The sequence below is a fragment of the Gossypium arboreum genome, chromosome 2, assembly GCF_025698485.1.
Source record: "Gossypium arboreum isolate Shixiya-1 chromosome 2, ASM2569848v2, whole genome shotgun sequence".
Lineage (NCBI taxonomy): Eukaryota > Viridiplantae > Streptophyta > Magnoliopsida > Malvales > Malvaceae > Gossypium > Gossypium arboreum.
This window is the reverse complement of record NC_069071.1, coordinates 9,974,177-9,983,903: the sequence shown is the minus strand read 5'-3', so window position 1 is coordinate 9,983,903 and position 9,727 is coordinate 9,974,177. Positions and strand designations below refer to the sequence as shown.

The 9,727-nt window shown below is 36.3% G+C and overlaps 1 non-coding gene across 1 annotated transcript; it reads left to right on the top strand.

Moving 5' to 3' along the window:
- Positions 1–7,893: 7,893 nt before the first annotated feature.
- LOC128289974 (small nucleolar RNA R71) lies at positions 7,894–8,000 on the top strand. The gene has a single exon (XR_008279613.1). It is a non-coding gene; the product is annotated as a small nucleolar RNA R71 (small nucleolar RNA).
- The last annotated feature ends 1,727 nt before the right edge of the window (positions 8,001–9,727 follow it).

Below are 9,727 nucleotides of genomic sequence, written 5' to 3'. Positions count from 1 at the left end.
GGTGTGGCAAATCTGTCGAAGAGTGGCATCGATGCTGTCGAATCGCTCAAAACACTACTGCTCAAAGCGAGTGAGTCACTCAAAAATATCTGTCAAAGTGGCAACAGAAGGTTGGTGACTCGGTGGTGGTGTGGGTATGGGTCCTCATGAGGGGGAGGGACATCATCAGTAATGTCCTCTGGCTCATCCTGGTCATTAGAGTGAACAAGTCTGTATTGAGGGGGATCGACCCCACGGTGTCGCTCTATCATCCTCATGTGGATCATACTAGATATTCCTTGAGGAGACATCTGGCCTACTAGTGTGAGTGTCGATGACATCTCTGGAGTGTCGAAGAGGCCGAAGTGTCAAGCGAGGAGAGTCACATAAGGGCCAAGGCAAATGGGGCCCCTCCTAAGGCGGTCTATCTGGTGGCAAAAAGCAAGCGTTATGAAGTATGACAAATCAAAGACATGACCAGTCGCCATGCTCTAAAGATAGTATGCGTCAGTAATGCTTACAACTCCGATGCTCTCTCTCTTACCAGTTAACGTGTGAGCTAATAAGGCTTGGATGTATCGTAAAGCCAGAGAAAGAGATGTTGCCTTTGAACGAATCGGGTCATAACGGATCTAGCTACCTGTGAGATCGGTCCAACAGCACAAAGGTGAGTGATGGATGTGACGGTGGATGCAAAAAAAGTTATCGGCACCTATAAACTCATCAGTGTAGATGCCCAAAGCTGTACCAAACTCAAGGATACTCATATGTCGCACCAAATCACCAAGTCGGAAGGTGATAGTACCGGCCTCGTCATGGATATTCATCACATGCTGTAGATGGTAAGCAGTGAAAAACTTGAAGGTAAGCTCTGAATAGGTGGGCTCAATTATTGCAAAGAACTGATCCCACGGGGAAATGGTAATGAAAGCATGGACCTCATCAGCTAGTCCGACCTGCTCCAATGCAGCCCAGTCAATACAACGGCCCACTCCTAATGGTCGTACTCGAAGAAGTTGAAACAATTTTTCTTGTAGTCCTGACGAAAATTGAAGCAGAGGATGATGAGCTTCGGTGGAGGCACTCAAGGAGGTTGCGCCAGGACCCTTTTGCTTTTTCGAAGCGGAGACAGTAGTTTTCTTGCCTCGAGTGTTTGTCATAGTGCACCTATAAAAATTAATCAATAAATACAATTTGACGCATGAATGTAATAGGAAATAAAATAAAGAATAAATAACCAAGTTCTGCCCAACAATTAAATGAAATAGAAAATGAAACGAAAAGCAGAACGTGAATGAAATCAAAAAGGCAAGGACCCCAAAAATTTATGCCAAATATTACCAATCTCCAAACGTATTCAAGCATAGAAAAAATTACCAGAAAGGACTAAACTAAACAAGACTCAACACATCAATAAAATAGTAAGAAGAATAATAAGTTAATACACAACTTAAAATAAAGTAGTAAGAAAGAATATAAATAATAATAATGATTAATAACGAATAAGAATAAGAAAGATGATAAAATAAACATGATAATAATAATAATGAAATAAATGACTAAAAAGGAGAAAAAAAAGAAAGGAAAAACAAAACTGACAATAAGTAGTGGTCTTAGTGTTTCGATGGTAACTTGGTGGGGTGGAGGTGAGGGGAGCAACAGTGGTGGTGGCTCATCAGCAGACGGCATGAGGGGTAGTGTGAACGGCTAGGGCGTGGGGTGTGAGCGGACTGGTCGACGTATGGGTAGGGGGAAGAGGGAGGGACGAAAAAGAGAAAGAAAGGAAAGGAGGAGGAATGAGGGAGGAGAAAAGAAAGAAAGGGAGGGGAAAGAGGAGAGGGGTGGTCGGAATAGGGGACGGACAGTGAGAGGGTTGCGGCAGCTAGGGCTTAGGGGGAAGATTTGAGAGGAAGAAGACAAAGGTAAAGTTAGGGTTGGGGGTTTAAAAGGGGCACAGTCGTGTGAAGCCCGTGTTGACCCACACGGCCATGTCACACACCCATGTGAATCGAGTTTAGCCCGTGTTTATCTCAAAAATTGAATGCCCAATCATCACACGACCTGCGGACACGCCCGTGTGTCCAGGTCGTATGGTTCACACGGCCTTATCGCACAATCGTGTGCTTCGTTGTTCGCTCCTCACACGCCCGTGTATCTGAACACACGACCGTGTGTCTTGCCTGTGTAACTCTCTGACTTGTTTAAAATTTAAAAAATTTGCTCTAGTTTTCACACAGCCTGGGACACTCCCGTGTGGCTCTATCGCAGGTCGTGTGGCTCGATACTTGGAGATTTTTAGCCCTGTTTCCACACGGCCAAGGACACGCCCGTGTGTCCAGGCCGTGTCGGTCACTGTTCCTGCATAAAAAACATGAAAAATAGATAAAATAAATGGGTTAGTGGCGTCAGTGCTTGGGTTGCCTCCCGATAAGCGCTTATTTAAAGTCTAAGCTCAAATTACTTCAATTTTGTGTGGTCACGGTGGCTTGAGGAGTTGAAACTCCTCACCTTTGCTATCAAATCTACCGAAATAAGGTCTGAGTCGAGTATTGTTTACCTTGAAAGTTCCGAATTCAGTATGTGTTACCTCGGCTGTACCATGTGAGAAGATATTCAGTACCGTGAGGGAGGTCGCTCCGTTTGTATTATGCTCAAAAGTAGCAATTCGAGGGTCCTTTTCATCTAACAATACTTTGTCCCTGACCTTAAATTGCTTTATTTCATTCCTACGCTCATCAAGGCGTAGCTTTGATTCCTCGTGTACTTTTGGTTTCTCCTTGACATGTATTTCCCATTCGTCTAATTCATCGAGCTGAAGCTTTCGTTCTTCGTGAGTCGCTCTATTTTTGTTGCATAGATTAGAATAAGGTTCCATCATGTTCTTCCTAGGGGACTCCTGCAAAGGAGTTTGAGTTGCAACATTATTCAAATTAACCAAACTTACACAATCATCTTGATTACTAGATATTTTAGCAGAATTACGAGCTTGAAGTTTAATCGTGTCTTCACCTACATGAAGTATCAATTCACCTGTGCCAACATCAATGATAGTTCTAGTAGTTACTAAAAAGGGCCTTCCTAAAATTAAAGGCACGTCACTATCCTTGTCCATGTCTAGAACAACAAAGTCAACTGGGAATATAAATTTATCAATTTTGACCAGCATGTCTTCAATAATACCCTTAGGAAATCTAATTGTTTTATCTGCCAATTGGATGCTCATCTTAGTTTGTTTGGGTTTCCCAAGACCTAGTTATTTAAACATTTTATAGGGCATGACATTAATACTTGCCCCTAAATCAGCCAAAGCATTATTGAGAGTTAAACTACCAATTAAGCAAAGAATCGTAAAACTCCCTGGATCCTTCAACTTGTTGGGTAGCCTATTCTGTAGAATGGCTGAGCAAATTGCGTTCAACTCCACATACGATGCATCATCCAAATTTCGCTTATTTCCTAAAAGCTCATTTAAAATTTTTACTGGGTTTGGCATCTGCGAAAGAGCTTCAATAAATGGTAAGTTAATATGTAATGTAACAGCCCGATTTAGACCCTAATCGGAACGTGGTTTCAAGACCATGAATTCAAGTCAGAAAAATATTTAAAAATTATTTTTTGTGTTTATTTTGTGTGAGTTTATATCGATGAAATTTTCTTGATTTAATTTTGTCGTTTAGGTGTCCGATTAAATAAAAGGACTTAATCGCGTAAATAAAAAATTTGATAGTTTAAAGTATAAGGGTCAAAAAGTTAGTGGCTTTCTAAATTGAGGCATTTATATTGTAAATAGCCCATAGCTTATTAGGTGGACGGTAATGGGTTATATTATAAGGTTTTGGTATGAATTAATTAAGGTTATTTATGTAAACTAACATTATAAACTATTATAATAAAACATATATAATATAAAACATAAAATAAAGTTTACATACTTGTTATAATTGTTCTTCTTTTGCCGAAACTAAACAAAATAAAAAGAAAGAACACAAAGGCAGGGTTCGGCCAATTTGGAGCTTAATTAAGGTATGAGTTTAGCTCGGTTTTTGATAATTTCTACGTTTTTTAGATCGTTGCTTAGAATCTTCAAGACCCAAGCTTTAATTTTTTATTTTTATGAATATTTTGAGTTGTGCCATTGTTGGTAGCTTGTGATTTATGTTTTTTGATGATGAAAAATGAAAGATATGTTTTAGATTAACATATTTTGTATTGGAGTTTTTGATGATTTTAAGTAATTAGGACTTAATTGCAAAAATAATAGTTTGAGGAACTAAAATGTGAAATAAATGAAATATATGGGATTGCATGAACACTAGGAATATTCGGCCAAACTTGGGTACCTTGAATTTTTTGCATATTTTGTGTTTTGTGCAATAGGGACTAAATTGTAAAAATTCTAAATTTTAGGGTTAAAATGGTAATTTTCCAATTTATGTGTTTTTGGACTAAATTGAATGAAAATATGTTTGAATGAGCTTAATTTGAATATGTTTAGATCAAGAACCAAAGAAATCAGATTTGGAACGGGGAAAAACGAAAGTTGCCGACTAGCAGCCTTATCCTGTTTTATGATGTCCGATGTAAGTTTATAAGGAAATAGACGTGTTTAATTGTAGTTAAATATTAAATATATATGCTGTTATGAAATGTTGAAAATTATATATGATATAGCCGAATGTGTAAAGGCTTGGTTACTACGTTCCTGAATTCGTTCCGATCGAGTTGTGATGCTCGAAAGTCCTGTATGAACCTTAAGAATAGCTAGGATACATATGTCATGACATAGGATACCAATATATGTGTGCGAGTAAGTCCATGGCATTGATTTGTGATTCTGATATGTGTTTACGAGTAAGACCCTGTCTGGGACAGTGGCATCGATATGTGGCTACATGTAAGACCACGTCTGGGACGATGGCATTTTATGATCTATATGATTATCTAAGTGTCCTAACCAATTCCGAATGGTTCATCGGGAAAAATTAAATTTTGTACGGTTTGTGTAATGCGAGCTAAATGGCTAGGTATGATTTAACTTGATATCTACTCGAGACAAAGTAAGATAGTACTATAAATATGTGTTGTAAATCATGTACAATGCAATTGAGGATTTCATGTGTATTGGGATTTCTGTATTTGGCATATGAACGAATAAATTTGAGTAGTATTGAAACGTTACTTAACATGTGTATACATAATTTGTGTATTCGGCTACCTAGGTATTATTTAAACATGGGAAGACATTTGATGATTCTTAAGTTGCATAAAAGAGTAAATGGATGTGTGGTTATTAAGGCTACTAGTGTGGAAGTTGATTTATATCATATTTAATTATTGTATTTGTATTCGGCTTAGGTGGTTAATAATGCTAATGCATGTCATTTAGTTAATATGAATCAAATATGTTATTGAGTTGTTTATTGCTTATGACTTACTAATATTTCGCTACCGAGGTCTGATTATGAGTTATTAAAGGGTAAAATGATGAATAAAAATTTGCAATTTTGGGGGTTGTTCCTAAAGGACCCAATAAATATCAAATATGTTATTGAGTTGTTTATTGCTTATGACTTACTAAGCTATGGTAGCTTACAATGTGTATTACGTTACTCAATTTTATAGATTTTGAAGTCAAGCTGCAAGCTTGGGGATCGTCAGCCAAGTTCATCACACTATCTACTGTTTTGGTACCTTTAAACTAAACTTGAATTATGGCATGTATAGGCTGGTTTTGAGGTTAAATATTTTGGAAATTAATGTATATATATGCCATGTGAAAATGGCTTAATCATCTTGCTTGGGATTGGTTATGTTTGCTTGTGGTTTGTGTTCATTTTAGCTATGGTATTTTGTGCTATAAATGAGTAGTATTTATGCTATGTGCTTGGTGGTGTATTAAAGTTGATAAATGACTTGGATGTGGTATGCACTTTGACCGTAACATATATACCTAGGTATATTCAAGGATTTTGAATATGATTCTTGTTAGGTTGAGTAAATGATCATTTAGTTGGTGTGTTTTAATAAGGTATGATTATGTAGTTTCATATTAAAGATTAAATTGTTAGATTTAAATGTGAGATAAATATGCTTTGATAAGTTATTACATAGTGTGTAAGATTCATGTTTGGAATAGGTATAAATAAGATGGTTTGTGATTCGGTTATATGTTTATTAAGTAAAAATTTTGACATATGTTTGCAATTAATTGTTGACCATTATAATTTTACTAGAACATGAGTATTTGTGATATTTGACTACATTGTTTTGGTTAAATTTTTATTTACACTTTACTTGTGTATAAGGTGATTATATTATAGATGCTATGCACATATGTGAAAGAAAAATGCATGATAGCCAAAAGGAATAGATTAATTACATGTATGGTATTTAATTTAATTATTATAATATCTTAGACATATTGGATCATAGGTTATTATGAGAATTTTGGAAATGACAAAACATGGGTATTTAACATTCGGCCATGGCACGTTGATAAACTTTTATATGACTATATATATATGTGCATACTTTCACTCTATAGTTGATAAGTATATGTGCTATATTTTTATATGCAACCGAATGCTTGTTATTGATCTCTGTAATTATACATGATATGTGAAATTCATATAAGCTAAAGTATAAATGCCACATGATTAAGAAAAAGGGGTAGCCTTGACATTGTTTAATTGTTATAAAGTTTGTGCATCCGCGTGATTTTCAATAAATAAGTTTAATACTCAATGATGAAATTACTGATACAACTATGTTTTGTAAATGCATAAACTGTTACATATACGTATAAATATATGATTTAGGTTATATTTTATTTAGGCTGAGTGATACAAGCTAACCCCTTTTAAGATGTAAAGTTTGACTAAATTATAAGCATGTATGTGGTTTGAATTCTGGATTGCAAATTGATAATGAATATTTTATAAGATTAATAGAATGCTCGGTAATACTCTGTAACCCTAGTCCGGCGACAGATGTGGGTTTAGGGTGTTACATGTAATTTTTTTAATAATTTAAGGAATTTACCGAATTGTTCATTTGTGTGGTCTTTCCTTGTCGCATTGGGGTATGACACACAAGGTTTATACTCTTTACTTACATCAACCTTACCGTTATCTACCACATTGTCTTACCTTGGTTTTGGTTCATCCTTAACTAACCCTTCATCATTGTGCACATTAATGGCATGAAGTTGCTCCATTGGGTTAGTTTCAGTATTACTTGGTAGGCTACCTTGTGGTTGTTTAGAGATCAACTTAACAAGCTGTCCTATTTAAGTTTCGAGCCCTTGAATCGACGCTTGTTGATTCTTAAGCACTGTTTCGGTATTCTGAAAATGAGTTTTCAACACCGAGATGAATTTTGTAAGCATCTCTTCAAGGTTCGATTTCTTCTCTTGTTGGTAAGGTGGTTGTTGGAAAGCTGGAGGATGTTGTGGCCTTTGATTTCCCTGACCACCCCACGAGAAAGTGGGATGGTTCCTCCAACTTGCATTATAAGTGTTACTATACGGGTTATTTTGAGGTCTAGAATTATTCCTCATCGGTGCTAGGGTTTAAGGACGAATAATCTATATTTTTCACTCCTCCTCTATTTGAATCACACCTCATTGCTAGATGTACCTGAGTAGAACCATACAAACCATCAATCTTTTTATTTAAAAGTTCTACCTGGTTAGAGAGCATAGCGACCGCGTCGAGGTTGAAAACACCAGGTATTTTTTTCGGCTTTGTTCTCATGACTTGCCACTGATAGTTATTCAGTGACATCTATTCAATAAATTCGTAAGCCTCTTCAGGTGTTTTGTTGTTTAAAGTTCCACCAGCAGCTGCATCGATCAGTTGTCTTGTTGAGGGGTTCAAACCATTCTAAAAAGTCTGAACCTACAGCCATAGAGGTAACCCATGGTGAGGGCACCTTCTTAATAAATCCTTCTATCTCTCCCATGCATCATAAAGAGTTTCTAGATCCATCTGCACAAAAGAAGAGATATCATTCCTTAATTTAGCCGTTTTAACCGACGAAAATACTTAAGTAAAAATTTTTCGGTCATTTGTTCCCAAGTGGTGATTGACCCTCGCGGTAACGAGTTCAACCACTGTTTAGCCTTATTCCTTAATGAAAAGGGAAATAACCGAAGGCGAATGGCATCGTCAGAAACACCTTTAATCTTAAAGGTGTTGCAGAATTCTAGAAAATTCGCTAAATGAGTGTTTGGATCCTCATCCTGTAAACCATCAAATTGAACAAACTATTGTATCATTTGAATCGTGTTAGGCTTTAGTGGAAAATTATTTGCAGCAACAGCAGGTCTAACTATACTCAATTCAGTTCCTGTTAAAGTAGGTTTAGCATAATCATACATAGTACGAGGAGCAGGATTCTGATCTACTAGATCTGCAGCAACCACAGGAGGTAACGGATTAATCTGATTATCAGCCATCTCCTCGACTGTGGTATGGATGTTGGCCTCTCGCTCTTCCCCTATGTATTGTAGGCTTCGCCTTATTTCTCTTCGGTTTCTACGAGCTATGCTTTTGATTTCGCTATCAAAAAGTAGAGGTCCTGACGGGTTTCTTCTAGTCATAAACTATAAAAAAAACCTACCAGAAGTAGAGAAATGAAAATTTAGTAAACAAAATTAAATTGCAAATAAAAATAAAAATGGCTAAAGTAATAAAAATTATGTGTTCCTAATATCTTAGTCCCTAGAAACGGCGCCAAAAACTTAATGATCGCTAAAACTAACTGAAAATTCGACTAAGGCAAGCGCACCTATCGAACAATAATATAGTTCTGGTGAGACTGAAAATATCGTATCCACGAGGACTAAAAGTACTAGTAATTACTATCTTTTTATTATCTAGCCTTACAATTAAGAGAATTTTTAATCTAAAACTAATTATCAAATTAACTAAGATTGCGATAGAGATTAAAGTTGGAAAATACTTTTGGAAAACCGATGGAGAAGACAATACCCAAGGAAGAATCCACCTAGACTTCACTTATTACCTTTAAATTAGACAATTTATTCACTAGACTTAATCCGTAGGAATCTCTAATTTATATTAATATCTCTCTCGAGACTAAAAACTGACTCTAGGTTGATCAATCAAAATCTCTTCCTAATTAAAACCCCTATTGTCGTATTAACTCGATCTATGGATTCCCTTATTAGATTTGACTCTAATCCGGCAGATTTATGTCGTCCTATCTCTAGAAATGCATGCAACTCCGCTTAATTATGAATGATCTACTCTTAAACAGGGACTTTTCCTCCACTGAATAAGCACATCGAAAACCTAAATTAATATCCTAGAATATTAAAACAAGGGTTAAACTCACAATTAAGAATAAGAACAAGTATTTATCATATAACTCAATTAGTAATAAGAATCGTCTTAGGTTTCATCTCCCTTAGGTATTTAGGGAGTTTAGTTCATAATAACAGAAAACATCTCAAAAATTGGAAAACAACAAAAAATAAAGAAACCCAAAGAACCTTTAGGAAATTGGATGGAAATCTTCACTCTTGATGTAGATCCTCCTTCTGAGCTGATCTTGATGGCTGTTCTTGAGTATTTTCTGCCTTCTATTCTCCGTGTCCCCCTCAATCCTCTTCTAGGGTGTTTATATAGACTTTAGAATGCCTCAAAACCCTCAAAATTAGCCTTTTTCGAGTAGAATTAGACTTGGGCTTGACAGGGACATAATCGTGTGCCACGCCCTTGTA